This window comes from Callithrix jacchus, chromosome 3 (assembly GCF_049354715.1).
Source record: "Callithrix jacchus isolate 240 chromosome 3, calJac240_pri, whole genome shotgun sequence".
Taxonomy (NCBI): domain Eukaryota; kingdom Metazoa; phylum Chordata; class Mammalia; order Primates; family Cebidae; genus Callithrix; species Callithrix jacchus.
The window spans coordinates 9873709-9889283 of NC_133504.1; positions in this window are offsets into that span (position 1 = coordinate 9873709).

The window sequence follows — 15575 nt, forward strand, 5'->3', positions numbered from 1 at the left end:
GAGACATATCATCTCTGCTCACAAATAGAGGATGCCATTAGGGAGAATTCCCACAAACACCGTTCTCAAGTTCCCACAGGGAACTTTAGGAAACCCAAACACCTAAGCCTGATTTTCTTGTTTTACTCCAGGCCCTCCCATTAAGAAGAGATCTCTGCTTGACTATGAACCACACAGCTTTCTGTCCTGTCACCTGTCCCCAGAGCTATATGATAAATTTGTTGGTTGTTGTTTATTAATAGACTTTATTTCTTAGACTAAGTTTGTAAGTTCATAGCCATACTGAGTGGAAAGTGGAGAGCTCCCAGGCACCCCTCCTCACCCCTGACAGCCCCTCAGCCATCAGCACCTTGTACCAGATGTTGGTCCACATGCTACAATGGATAATCCGACATTACAATCATAATCATCCAGTGTCCACAGTTTACACTGGGTTCCCTCTTGGCGTTGTGCCTTCTGTGGACTTTGACCAATATGTAGTCACCTGTCTCTCCACCATTACAGTGTCACTCAGAACAGTTTCGTTGCCTAAACTCTCCTGTGCTTCACCTACTAAATAAGGTTTTACTTCAAACTGACTGCATTGCCCAGAACATTAATACTGTCACTCCTTGAATCCAGAAGTCAGTGATGCCTGGAAATCCCACCTTGGATTCTACTAGGTATTGACATGGCCAGAAACAGGCACTCTTACTCTAGATGCTTGACAGTGTCATGGGCCGGACCTCCAGCTGCACTTGCCTTTCACCTTGGTTTCTTGCCCTCCTGACTTATGTCCCAGCTCGTCCTGTAGCTGAGCCTGCATGGGTTACAGTATCTGCATCCTCAGACTCCATATCACCAACTTGGATTCACTGAACTCACTTTATTTATGTTAAATTGAACTGGATTCTCCAATCAATTCATTGAATTGCCCTGTTTTCACCTTTGAACTCATAACTTTTTAGGGAGATATTTATGGTCATGATTGATCCTACACATAGAAAAAAAAAAAAACCCAGTCCATTTCCGCACTATCATTAAAAGAACTTTTAGGGCTTGGAGCCAGGGCAAGAAAAATCTACTTTCAAAAGGCTGGGACATCTCCCAGATCTTCCCTGCCCCTGCGTCTTCAAGTCATCCTGATGGAGGTATGAAACAGCTGCCTTCTCCACCATCTGCCTCCACCAGCAAGGTCCATACATGGTGCCAACCTCTTAAGTTGGCACCTTCAGCCAAGTCCTGAAGTCATTTTCTGCCATGGTAATTTCTTTTCTTTGATTGGCCCAGAGAGGGCAGCTGGTGACTCCATGAGGTGGGCGGGAAGCCAGGCATGGGCAGGTGGACAGTCTGGTCATTAGCGGCTGGGCCCCCAGGTAAAAGCCACAACAAGAGATTAGGGGTACTGACAAGTGGAGCAGGGGTTCCCTGTAACCATATTGCATATTTAGGGTTTTCTCTGAAAATATAAATATATCCCCAATGACTAAATAGGCAGCAGGCCCTGCTAGAATTATATGAACTTAAAAGAACAACCAAGCAGTTTCTAGGAAGACATCCAGAATAATTCAGTTCTAACCTCTGCAGTTGGAAAAAAACTACATCTGAGCAGAGTAGCTGTCTAGTATTATCAATAAAAGTAAATACAAATGGGGACAGAGGATATAAACACATGAATATGATACCTTCGAGTACAAATTGGATTATACTAAGTAAACCAGAGAGGATGACTATTTTATATTTCCTTTCTACCAATATTTTCCAGTAATATACAGTAAACATTTGATTTACAAAATGGAAGCGACTGAAATTTATAGAGTATAAGCAACTCAATTGTATGAACATCTGACTGATGATCCAGGGTGACTAACCTCTCTGGATTTGCAGTCTTTTCATCCACGGCCATAAAACACACAGTAACTCGAGAGAGCATTTTTGTTTTGTTTTGTTTCCCTCAGGGCTATCTGCCTGAGAATATCTGCAGCATTCTTTTTCTATAAGAAGTGGATTTTGCTTCACCAAAAGTTTCAGTGAAAAGCAGTCTCTTCAAAGAAACATAATTCGAAATCGCTAATTCCAAATAAAGAAAGTGTTGGAGAAGATGTGCTCGAGTAGTATGATGGGTCTGATTTTCTAGACTGCATCACTTCTAAAAGTTTACCTTTCTCCTGCCTGAAAGATTTCCCCATCTGAAAAGTCACTCATCCCTTTTAGCCCATGGATAAAACTGAGAACCATACAGGAAGCATCCAAGCCTCTATTTATTTTTCAAAGTTCTGAATGTAGAGCAATTACACCCATTTCTGATTGTATAGGTTTGGGCACATCCCTTTACCTCACCCAGCCTCCCTTCCATTGTCTGAGATATTTCTTGTGCAGTCATTGTGAATAGTGGAAGAAAGTGCAAATATTCCCAGCACTGGTGGGTAGATGTCTAAGTCTTCCATTCTAGTTCTCTTTCATGCCTCGTTCTAGTAGTTCTCGTAATAGGATGCTCACAGTCACTCACCATCTCCCACCTCTGTGCCCCTTCATGTCTGCCAGCCACATAGTCTCATTATACCGCATTTTCCTTGTTCGGGATAACAAGGATGGCATGCGATTATCAAGAAGTTGCTAAGAATCTCCGTTGTAACCCTTCCTTTAGATGCTAGGTTTTATTGCTGGATGTTATCATTGACTAAAAATAGGTGTGTATAGGTACCCTGCCAAAGCATTCCACATTAGTATGTTATTATAGTTCTCAATTAAAAAGTCCAAAATGTGAGAGAAGTCTGAGGAAACTCATGATACTGCTGTCCATTTGCTTATGACTATCAGTCTCAGGGGAGCATTGGGTTCTCACCCCTGGAGACATTCTTCCTTTCTATGACATCCAACAAGAGAATCATGGAGTTGGCAGTGGTCGTCTTGTTCAGTGTTTGCTATGTTGTGGGTCATTATCTGTTATTGGGAACTGAAATCAATCCAACAAGATGGAATAGCATTAAAAACTGAATTCAGCTAAACCAGACTAGAATAGAATATCTGAGTAAACTGTGTGTGATGATTTATTTTTTGAACAATTGTATTTCAATTCTATACACTTCTCTGTGTGAATACACCTAATATAAAATGTTTTTCTTACTGTAGGTCACAGTAAAAAGAAAACAATTGGAAATTATTATCTACCCCTCTCCCTAGTTAATGGCTTACTAATTAATACTAGTTAATGCTACATCATATCAGTGGTGATAAATTTTCCTGTTCAAGAAATTGTCAATGCTATTTTCAGGCCTGATGCTGCTATTGGTTCTTACAGTGAGCCGTATCTGTATGAGGTGTGGTTCTGTATCTGTATCATATTAGATGTGGCTCTAACCTTTGGAGCACCACAAGCTAAATTTTTCCCCCTTCCACATATTAGCCCTTTAAGTATTTGACAACAGCTGGAATTTTTTCCACTGATTTATAACATCTCCATTTTCTTCAGCATCTTCTCACGTGGCAACATTTACCATCCTCTTAAGCTTATGATGCCTTTTGTCTGAGAGCAGCAAGTGTACAAGTGCCTTCTTGAGATAGGATGCTTAGAACTGAGTAGAGTCCTTTATGTCTGACTTGCCAAATCAGGGTACAGAGGGATTTTCACCTCCCTGATTTTGATACCATACTTTTGGTAATATGGTCAAAAAACAAATTAGTTTTCTTTTTCTTTTTAGCTTTATCACACACTTGACTATTATTGAATTTATAATAAACTAAAATGGATTTTTTCACAGATGTTTCTGCCAAGTCTTACTGAGTCCTCTCAGAAATTCAGTTCTCTTTTTTTAGGGGTAAGGCTGTAGGTTGAGGACTATATTTCTGGTAGATTATATTCAAGCTGGTGTAGCTCTTCTTGAATCTAGATGCTTCTACCTCTGAATTAATTGCCTGTTACAGTTTCATACCACCTAAAACTTGAGAAGTATGTCATTTATGACCCTAAAAGCCATGACTAAAACTCTGACTAGGAAGGAGAGTACCCATTTTTTAATTGTTGTATTGTAATAGAAAGTCTGTGAGTTGACTATGTGTAACTCAAAATGTTTTCTATTAGAAAACACCATTATAAATGATGTTGGGTTTCAAGCTCATCCATTTTCTTCTTAGAGAAATACCTACCATTGAAATAGAAATAACATTTATTGAACTTATTCTTGGTCAGCAACAAATGTGAAATTGTAATTAATAGAAACCAAGAAGTGGGGAAGAAGGTTGCAGGGTTATTAAGTTTGATCATTGAAATAAAGCAAATCAATCTGTTATTTGTTAAAGCATAAAGGACATTAGGAACTGAAGTTTCAAGACAAAAGAACAAAACAGTACTCTAGTTTTCTGATTTCTTTTTCATTCGATTTGAAAACCCTTCCTCCATTTTTGCTTTTCTTCCTCCATATTTGGAGGACTGGGCCTCATGATCACTTTGTTTAGGCATTACAGTAAGATTTATCTATTACACATGGCTGCAGCTGCAACAATCAGGTTTTCTTTTATTTTAGCCTTTTCCTCCTCATCCATCCTAAGCCTCCTACCTGCACCTCTGACCAGTTATCACTGGAAGGCTGGATTAGGAAGAAAAAGAAAGAAATCTTCTGCAGGGTAGTAGATGGTCTTTCAAAGCTCATAAATAGTGAGGGATAGGTAGTTTCATTTTAACTTCACTGATGAGGGAGCTCCTGTTAAAAATGTAATGATTCCCAAGTCAAGTAACTGAGTCACAATGAATATATGTATCTATGTGCATGCGTCTGTATGTATATGTCTATTAGAATGAAGATTAAATATGTGTACATGTGCATATGTATATTGATGGTATCCTATCTCACGGAAAGAAAAATACAAATGCCTAGAAAGTCTTGAGCTACTTAATTCTTTATTCTAAATATTGTTTATAGGAAAAATACATCTATGGACTGTAATGTTCCAGTGGATGTGTAGGAGGCATAATAAACGCCTTTTATAATTGTAATCTAAAATATGGAAACAGTCTTCAGTGAAATTTATAAATAATAGTAATTTCTCTGTGTATAGTGTGCTAGAAAATTTTACTACTCAAAAGGTTGCTAGATCAACCTTGGATTATCAAGATACAATTAATATACAAGGATAATACGTGAGTGTCATGTATCCTCAGGGCTCATAAGTATAAAAACAGTAACACACTGTGAAAGTAATGGTAACACTTAGAGGTCCCATTATTATTAATTCATTTGACATTCACTGTAATCACACTGGTCTTAATGAATTCGTTCGGCATGTGCATATTACATGTACCTTCAAACACACGCCATTGTAAATCAGTGCTAACGAATTTGTAGAATTCAGATAAACTATGACTTTTTTTTAAAAAAAGCGCACATCTAAAATTATACACTGAAAAGTTACATCTCAATATTTTATTTTGATGGCAAGAAACAGTGTAAATAAGGAACAGTAAAAATAATTTTATTTTATCATAAAAATATATTTTAGTAAATGTTTGGTGAAATGTGGCCTGTGGGCTACTGATTTCCGAAGAAGCCCATTTATGTACATACAGATGTGTATGCATAGAATGTTCAGAATAAAACCCTAAAATAATGCATGGATGAATAGTGAAGAAATTGAATCATAAATGTACAAGCACTATAAACACTGAAGGGAAGGTAAGTGGAATAGCTTTCGAAGACCACCTTGTCAAAGATTTAATTTCGTCTGCAGAACAGATACCACATTTGCCATACCAGTCTTTTTCTGTCTCCAAGCTTCACTTCTTCTACTCTATCATTTGTTTTCCTTGGGCCTATTCAGATTTCTTGAGGCCCAGTGTTCCTTTTTGTGACAGCTCTAAGTGATCACAAAGTACATTCAATACCTACATGAATGACTAGGATAATATTAGGGGCTTGTCATTTTCTGGTCATTTGCTCTGGCAGGAGTCTGATATTTTGCTAGTAGCCACTCTGAATTCATTTAGGGGATATTTTATCTCCAAATGTAAACATAAGCACCCCAGGGAGACTGGATGAGCCAAGTTTTATGTTTCTTTTCTTTTATTTTTTAGAAAAATTTTGTCTCTTTCTACCCTTCCATAGTGCCTGGAATTTTGCTGGGCATTTTCTAGCTTTTTGTTAGTTTAGGATTCCTTGTGCGATAGTTATTTATATTTTAAACAAAAAATTCTCTCATGCATCCCCATATTTTCCTAGAAAGAAGTTTGTTCTTTGTTGCTGACCTTGCTCCTTTAACAGATTCATTTTACCTGCAGACAGGGGCACACAAACAAAATCTACGACTGTGGTTTTATTTTTATTCAACATCAACTTCACATGCAAAGTGTCATCATCATCACCATCAACACCATTGATGATATTTCAATGTCTTTTAAATATCACCTGTCTTTTAACAAAACAAAAATAAAACAAAAATTAATTCTGTCATTTTTGTGTTACCTTAATCTTCTGGCATGCTTACATTTGCAGATCTCATGTAGAATTTTTTTTTTCTTTTTTTTTTTTAAGAAACTGGATCTTGCCCCATTGCTCAGACTGAAGTAGAGTGACATGATCCTAGCTCACTATAACTTTGAACTCCTGGGTTCAAGCAATCCACCCGTCTCAGCCTCCCAAAGTATTGGGAATAAAGTCATGAGTCACAACACCTGGCCTCATCTGGCTGTTTTGATCTATGAGTTCTTATACAGGGAAAATAATTCTCGTACACATTAACACCAAAATCTCTCTGGTGCTTATTCTCCATTATGTGCCATCATAATTGCTCTGGGTTTAAGCAACCAAAATTTTTTTCCTCACAATGGTCTGGTTCATACTTATCATTGCTTCTCTGAAGATTTGGGGAAAACTTGTAATTAACCAAATGATATAGACAGAAAATTTTTATTATATAGCCAATATTCTTTTTCTTCCCCCAACACATACATAGAATTAAAAAGACATTATCTTGATATATGATCAGAGAAAGTAGCATTAAATAGATATACATGAAAATGTATAACTTCAAGAGAACTAAAGATTACCTGATCTAACCATCTCATATTACAGATGGGAAGAGTGGGTGCAGAAAGATGAAGTGGCTTGCCTGTCACCAAAGTTTGTTTGCATATTGTATTTTACAACACAGTTTAGCTGGGATACGAAATCTGTAGAACAAAGATAGAATCTATGTCCAATCATGTAAATAAAACTGAAAATATTCACTACAGAAATCATAATTTTTATCACAGCCAGCCAAAGATGTTTACGAATATTTTAGTAGAAGCATCATTATTTTAATAGAAAACAAATAAACAAACTTGCCAGAATTAGACTGCTAAATGCATTCTTTCTAATTTCGTTCTGTATTTACAACATTTTTATCACTGAAATAATTAATATATTTCATTTATGTTTCTGTACTGTCTGCATTTACTGTTTCATTCTCACAATGTCTCTTGGTTAAAAAGAGATGAACCGAATTTGTATAGACTGTTCTTCTGAGACTTGCTAAAATAAGTGGTATTTTGTGAAAAAGAGAAGCAGTTTTTATCTTTCTTTCAAAATGTGCACAAGCTTAATTTTATCACACCTTAAGAAGATCTTCAAATTAAAGAGGTCTTTTTCAAGAATTATGGCACAGACCTTCTCACATGCATACATGCACATGCCTATGGATTAGCTGTTAAGCATCCAAAGAATATTTTTAATGACTGTCTAAACATTATGGAAGCAAAGCAGCGCTATGTTTCCATAATAATAAAATTACAATTTTGCTGTCATTTCATTATTACGCAAACGTAGTGTTACTAAATGTAAATGCTAATAAAATATAAATGCTAATAAAATGACAACAAAATTTACCAACTTCTACCAAGAAGAAAGAGTAGCTTAAGTTACTTTGGCCAAATATACATTTGCTTCAAAAATAACATTCACTAGAACAGGAGAAATGATGAAAGTAACATTCTCATATGAGTTTTAATTTTTAAAGCTTTTTATAATAAGTTAAGGAAGTGGTATTCACTTTTTCCTTGTTAAGACCAACTGTCAGAATATATTAATGAGGTGATTTACATAAGTAGATAAATTACTAAGGTAGAAAACTACAAATTAATGTCCATTTTTCTGGTTTAAAAGCAAAATCATGCATAGAATAATATATTTTAATAGCACTCATCTCTGCAGACTTTCAACAATGAATTTCAAGAAAATCATTACTTAACCTACTTTTCAACATCCTTCAAAAGTGATTAATTGGCATGGCTATTTCTATATTTTTAAAAGAAATCTTAAAATACATATGTCACATATGGGAAATACTACCTGTTCCTTGCTTTTTCTAGGTATAATTTTAAATATTTGTGTACAATAGAGTTGAGAAATATGAAAAATAACCCATTTCTCATTATCTGGTCTTAGATTTTTTTTCTAACATTTGGTGTAAGAGAAGCAGAGAATATTATGAGAAAAAAATATATATATAAAGCAAATTCTATTTTATTTTGAAAAATCCTACATTTATTTTCTCAAAAGTGCTTCTACATTTGTATCTTGTAATGTGAAGATGAATTATGACTTCATTTTTTTCATAGTGAATTGAGCTTTTATTTCTATTTACAAAAAATGAAGCCTAAAACCAACCAAGAAAAATTGTGAACTTGAATTTTACCTTAATCTTTCCTGTTCAGTATAGCATTTGCCAGTCTCATTCCTTCTTAATAAGTCGATAAATAAGTGCCACACTTACTAAAATTTAGAAATTTTTTTTCAGTTAGACCATACTTTTTTTTTAGGCATCCCTTAATCATGAAGTCTCAGAAGGTATTTTTTAAAACTTACAAATAGAATCAAAATTAATTTGCAAGCTATTGCAAAATGATTTTAATTTTAAAATACATTACATGACACATTTGTTTTATATACAAAATACAAAATTATACTTTTTTGGAGGGTGGAGGGAGAAATGCATAGAAAATTTCAAATCACCAGAGAGCATGATACTTGAAAAATCTGAAGACAGATGGAAAATTATTTGCTCCATAGCACAACACTCTAGAGACTCATCAAAGGGTAAAAGTTCTGCACAGCACACATCACATTATAGATTCTCATTTTAAAAAAGTAACATGACTGGTAGTAATAATGTAAGTTATTACTGATAACAATTACCACCACTGACATTACTATAATTCTTACCAATATGCAGGGTGTTTTTACCGAAATGATTTTCTGTACTCATGACAAAGATCAGCATAAAATGAGGAAGAGTTTCTGTAGCTCTTTTTGACAACAACATAAAAATGACTATAACTAGTTCCGTCCTTGCCCTGGATTAGGGCAATTCATCCAGCGCATTGTTTCTGTATGGAATGCCATGCCTTATTGTATTAACTGATACCGTTTAAACTCAAAAAGATGTTTGCAGTATTAGCATTGCCCCAGATACATTACTGACTGTGTGGATGCCTCAGCACATAAGCATGGGCTGTCACAAACTTGCAAAACAGGCAAAGTGGAAACTGTGGATGGCAAGAGACCAGCTGGTAATACCGAGCCATCTCTAGGTAGACATTAAAATATTCCCTCCTCAAACTGCTAAGAATAAATAGGTTATCAAAAAATAGGTTATGTTCAGTTGCACAATTGGGTGAGTTTAGTTAAAAACAATGTGTTATATGTTTTAAAATAATTAAAGAGTAAAATTAGAATGTTTCTAACAGGAAAAAAAATGATAAATGCTTGAAGTGGTAGATACTCCCATCACCGTGATTTGATCATTACACTTTGTATTAAAATATCACATGTGCCCTACACATAGGTACAACTAATATGTATCTGAAATAACAAAAACTGAAGTACTTTAACTAAAATAGGTTACATTTAGAGAAGATCAAATATCTTAACTCTGTGCAAGCACACTACAATATACACTGCAAAATTAAAATGAATTTTATTTAACCTGTTCTCAAATCAAATGATTTGGAAATATTATAAATGTTGTTACTGAGCTAAAAATATATCCTGCTGTAAAATACATAAATGAAGAATAACTACTAAATTGTATGCTAGGTTTGGCTGAAAATAAAATTCTCTATGAGCTTTACTTTATTAATATGTTTAAAACCTGGATTTTAAAAAGGTGAAGTTAGTTATTTAAAGAACCTTGTAAGATTCTAGTTTTCTATACATGGAATTTCTGATTTTATACAAACACATGCATGCCCACAACTATCTGTTATTAGATTGTTTTTCCTATTATACTATGCTTTCTGTAGTCAAATATGTTGTATAGCTTCTTAAAATAAACAGTGAGACGTCCAGATGACTCAGAGCCCAAATCAAATGTTAATGTTCCTGAACTAGGAATATGACTATAAATAAATTACGGAAAGTAAAGAACCCACATTGATGATGATTTAAATTGTTTAGTCTCAGCCTTACTTGAATTTAACTATTGCACACACATGCACCCACACATGCCTACGTGCACAGACAATGGGACTTTTAAAAGTCCAATCTGGTTTCTCTATTTTTGAAGTTAAGTAGCTTATTCTGGAGCTTTCTGATAGCCATTGCCAAAGAGAGCTTTGTCTCATGAAAGGAAATTGGAAGTGATACAAATATGATTCTTTTAGAGACAGTGAAGTCCTAAAACTCAATATTGTTCATGGAGCAGAAAGAGGTTGAGGTTTTCAGGCCAGAGGCTGCCTTGGGCAGAAGCACTGGGCATTTGCAGAATTGCAATGCCATTGCCTGGAGATGAATGAATGGTTTTCTCAGCACCCTGCCAATTTCCAGGGAAGTCCCCTCTGGTCACTTGCCACTGGGTCTGTAAGCATTCTTGAGAGGACTTAGAGGACCTTGAGCTTAATCAAGGCAGCCATGGCAAGAAGATTTTGCTGCTGGTTGATTTCCATCCAATACAGGATGTGAGAAACAGCTCAGCCAGGTTTGTGATGAGGCAAATATCATTACTTTGGCAAAGATTTCGTTTTGAAAAATTTAACAAGCAGTATTATTTGGTGGCTCAAACACTGTCTGCTGTGTGCACTCAACCTGCCGAGTAAGAACACTGGATCTTGCAATGTGTTTATATTTGTTTATATATAAATAAACAAAACAGCAGTGAAGCCAACTTACTGAGAAATTTTCATAAAATCCAGTTTAATCTATTCTATTATCTAAGATGGCAAAATACGCTGTTTTCTTTAAGAGGCCACATAGGTGACTAAAGGACAACATGTTTACCAAAAGTTCTGGAAATTAATCCAAATCATGGTAAAATTAACTACATTGTCTACAGTTTTTTTCCCCAATTTAAAATCAGATTCTAAGTACTGCCGATTGCTGAACCAAAAAATGAATCTTTCCAGAGAAAGAGGTGCTGTTCACCCTGGGCTTTTGAAATCCCCACACAGATGAGAAATCAGGAAAGTCAGAGATGAGAAATGCTTGGACATGATCCACAGAAAGCAGAAAGGCGTGCTGCCAAACCCTGACTTCCCACCAGTTGTACTGATGGAGTAATAAAAATCACCATTGCTTCCATCTATAGAATACATAGTATATTTATGTATATACATAGTATATGGTGTGTATACAAAAATCTCATTTGGTCTTCAAAGTCACCATGCAAAGTGAATAACTTTTATTCCATTTAGAGGAAACAGATCTCAGATAAGTTAAGTAGAGGATGAGTACAAAGCCAAGAAGAATCCAACTGGCTGACTGCAAAGCCCAGGTTTATTCTACAACCTTCCCTCCAGAATCTCTGAGATGATCTACTATGCTCTTGAAGACCCAGCCCAATATGCAATTCAAGTCTTATTTGGTTGGAACTAGACATTTTTTGTGACTTTCAGGAGTCATTATTACCTCTAGAGTTTCAGAAGCCCAGCATTAGAGTGAGAATATTTTTTAACATCCACATTGTTCCCCAGAGGCAGGTCCTGCCAGCAGTGTTTGTTGAAGCCTGGATGCCATACCTCTTTTCCCTGCACACCCTTCAGAGGCATACAGGGGTCTGCATAGACTGTGGCAGGACCACCCACATACAGTTTTCTGGACCCTGTGCCTTCAATGGATAGGTTCTGAATTTCTGGGAGGTCAAATATCCAGAGATGTTTCAGATATTGCCATGCTATGAATGTGTCTCTTCTCAAATTCACATGTGGAAATTCTAACCCCAAAAGTAATATTAGGAGGTGGTGACTTTGGGGAGGTGATTAGGCCATGAGGGAAGAGCCTCCCTGAATGGAATTATTACTTTTATAAAAAAGGCCTAAGGGGACCCCTGGCCCCTTGTACCATGTGAAGACACAGTAAAAAGTTAACTGCCTATTAACCAGGAAGAGGAACTTTACCAGATGCTGAATCTGCTGCGAACTTGATCTTGACATCCCCAGCTCCAGAACTGTGAGAAGTAAATTTCTATTGTTTATAACCCACTCCACCTATGGTATTTTATTACAACAGCTCAAACGGACTAATACAGGTGTGGTTGTCAGATTTACTCATAGGCGTGAGAGTATTAGAGCCTGAAAAATAAATAGTCAAACAAAAACTAACCACCAGCCAATCTACTAACCTATTTTAACCAAGTGTATTGGATCCATCACACTTTTGCTACAGCCCCTCTGTCTTCTAGTGGAAAATGTTTTATATTCTCTAATTGCTATAGAAATTGTTTTAAGAACAAAGATTCTATATTATGCATGTTTATATTCCCCATGATTTTGTACTTATAATTGTGATTTTAAACAATTGTGCACCATATTTATTTATCTTGGCTTATTTCCATCTATAATGATTCATATTTAAATTTTTACTCACAAACAAAAATATATCAAGTATATATTTTAGAAAAATTACATTTAACTTTCTGTTAGAAGATTATATTTTTAACCTATAAGAATTCATTAACACATACCAGATGCCAAGGTAATTGTACATTATTCTGGAATTTGAATACTTTGAAAATTACATAGCTATTGTCTTGAGGTTTATTTTCTGGATGTAATCTACCACACTGCTTTTCTGTTTAACCTAGAACAATTTTTTATGTTAAAGCTATGCACCTCTGAAAATAGAGGCTGGTAATGAAAACTGTAACACAACATTAACTGTGGTGTTGTAAATAGAGGTGCTATAAACTTTCTTTATAGAGATCCATCTAATGTAAGTACATAAGAAAGGGCTCAAAAGCTTAAAAAGACTTAACTTGTCCTATTTGATTTTATCTGCGATTCATTTAGCTGAAGATAAGACAAGTGCAAGCTAATGACCTCCTTTTTTATATATCTAATTTTCAGCTATGCTTCAGTATGATCATATACACTTTTAAATGAGCCATATTCTTCACAGCTAATTGGTGGGGCCAGTGAAGTGGATCAACATGCTATGGTACTTTGTCTTATTCCCAGTTTGAGTCCTTACTGGGTATTTAAGCTGACAATGTGAATGTGGCAAGCCTCCAGATTTCAGCTGTGCTGGCAGCGGAGGCCACTCTGAGAGATGGGCAATATGGCTTCTGTGTGTGCCATTCATCAGGGCAAGCATTAAAGGAGAAGAGTGTGTGCTTTGCAACCTTCTGTACCTGGTGTGTATTGCTTTCCTGCTGAGGTGTGCTGGGGGAGCGAGGTCTGAATTCGGTGTATTGTCAGGGTGGTGAAGTGTGAATCTGGTGTCTTGTCAAGAAAAGAAAGATATTTTTGCAAAGTGTTTTCACAAAATAAAGTCTTAGATGAACTCATACACATATTGCAGGTTTTTTTCTCTCAAGTTTTTGAATGGCATCTTAATGTCTCTATTCCTATTAGGAATTTCACATCTTAAAATTTTCGTTCAGTGGCTTAAGGTAAAAATTGAAGTCTCTGAAATGAGAAATCTTTGAATTAAATATTTTTGTTTTAGTAAGGAGTGGTTCATTTGAAACAGTGTTCCAATTATTTTGCAGTATAAATTAGATTTTATCTTATTTGACTTATTCAGTAGGCATTGCTTATGTATTTCTAAACTAATTCCAGGTTGATCAACATTGAAATGCTTGGTTCCACAACTGTGATATTAGGCATTAGTGAAGCATTAATGAATTAAGTGTGCTCATTATTTCTCTATGCCAATGTCATATGTTAATGATGTTATCCTTGTAATCTACCTAGAATGTTTTAACAATTACTTTAGTATTTGAAAATATACATTAAAATATTTTAAATTTCCACTTTGAAAATCTGTTTTTTTTTGCCATCAAATAATTCTGTTTTTCACAAGAAATTAAAAATCAAAGTGATACTCATTTTTTTTAAAAAATCTTCTTCCACCGTGCCTTTAGTACATCTAATATAAATTAGACAAGTGATGAATAATGTGCCAGCAGGAATCGCCTTTCCTTTGGCATTAATCTCTTAGTTTTATATAGAAACGTTACTATTTCTAGCTTTGAGAACACAAATGTGTACGAAGAACAATGAGTTATAGACCTGAGCGGTTACAGACAAGTTAAAATTCAGTTTAAAAGTGTCCTTATTTTAATACGTTATTGTGATTCTTAAATTAGGAAAAGGTATCAGCTAAAATTAAAAGTTTGTTTTAATTATGTTTATTTTTATAGAGACCATCAGTGACTATCATTTAAAATCATTGTCATTGGTTGAAACGTATGTTTTAAATTCTCACTCGGAAAAATTAATACAATTGTTAAAACAAGGAAGCTTCGGGCTGTCAATTACTATTACCTAAAGAAAAACACCTTTGGTTTTATTTGGGGTGATCTTTTGTTTTATTTTTTATCTGTATCAGGAGTCTTTCTGCCCTAAGTAGATATGTATATTGTTTCAGTTTTCCATTTACAAAATAATCCTTGAAGAAATCTCATTGACTTTTAATTTTCATAACTCTGTATATCAATATTTAACAGAGGTAGGTAATCATTTCCAGCATAGCTAGCCTGGCCTTACATAAAATTAGGCAGGGTAGGAAATTACTTTCATTACCGCCTCTTTCCCTTATCCTTTTCAAAGAGGAAGAAATTAATTCATCTGTTAGGCTACATGTAAAAAAAAAATTAGTTCTGATCTTTATATAGTTGTGTAATTTAAATTAGTACCTGATTCTCTAAAGTCCACAATTTAGGACAGAACAGAATCTACTGCAGCAACTAATTAAACACTTACTGTAAGGTTAAGTTTTTCATTAAATCAATAGGCCCCCAGTGTCAGTTACAAAGCCCTAATTACTATGCAGTAAATTTAGATTGAATTTGAATTAAGGACTGATTTCAATCTAACTGCAGCATGTAAATATTGTAAATTACTAGAATTACAGTTCAATAAAATTGAATGAATTTCATTTTAGATAAACCAAATGCAAATGAGAAGAAAAAAGATCTGATGAAAATTCCTCCAAATCTCTCGCCAAGAAGCGTCACACGTCACATGGAGGATATTGTTTTGGCTATGAGCATGTCACAGCTCAAGAGTTCCTTTAACATGTTTTAATATTTGATTATCTATAGGAAAAATGAATAAATGTAATCTCTCCCGAGTGATCAAGCAAAATGATGGTTAATGTGACCGCTTACTGTGTTGCTTTCGTGTGATG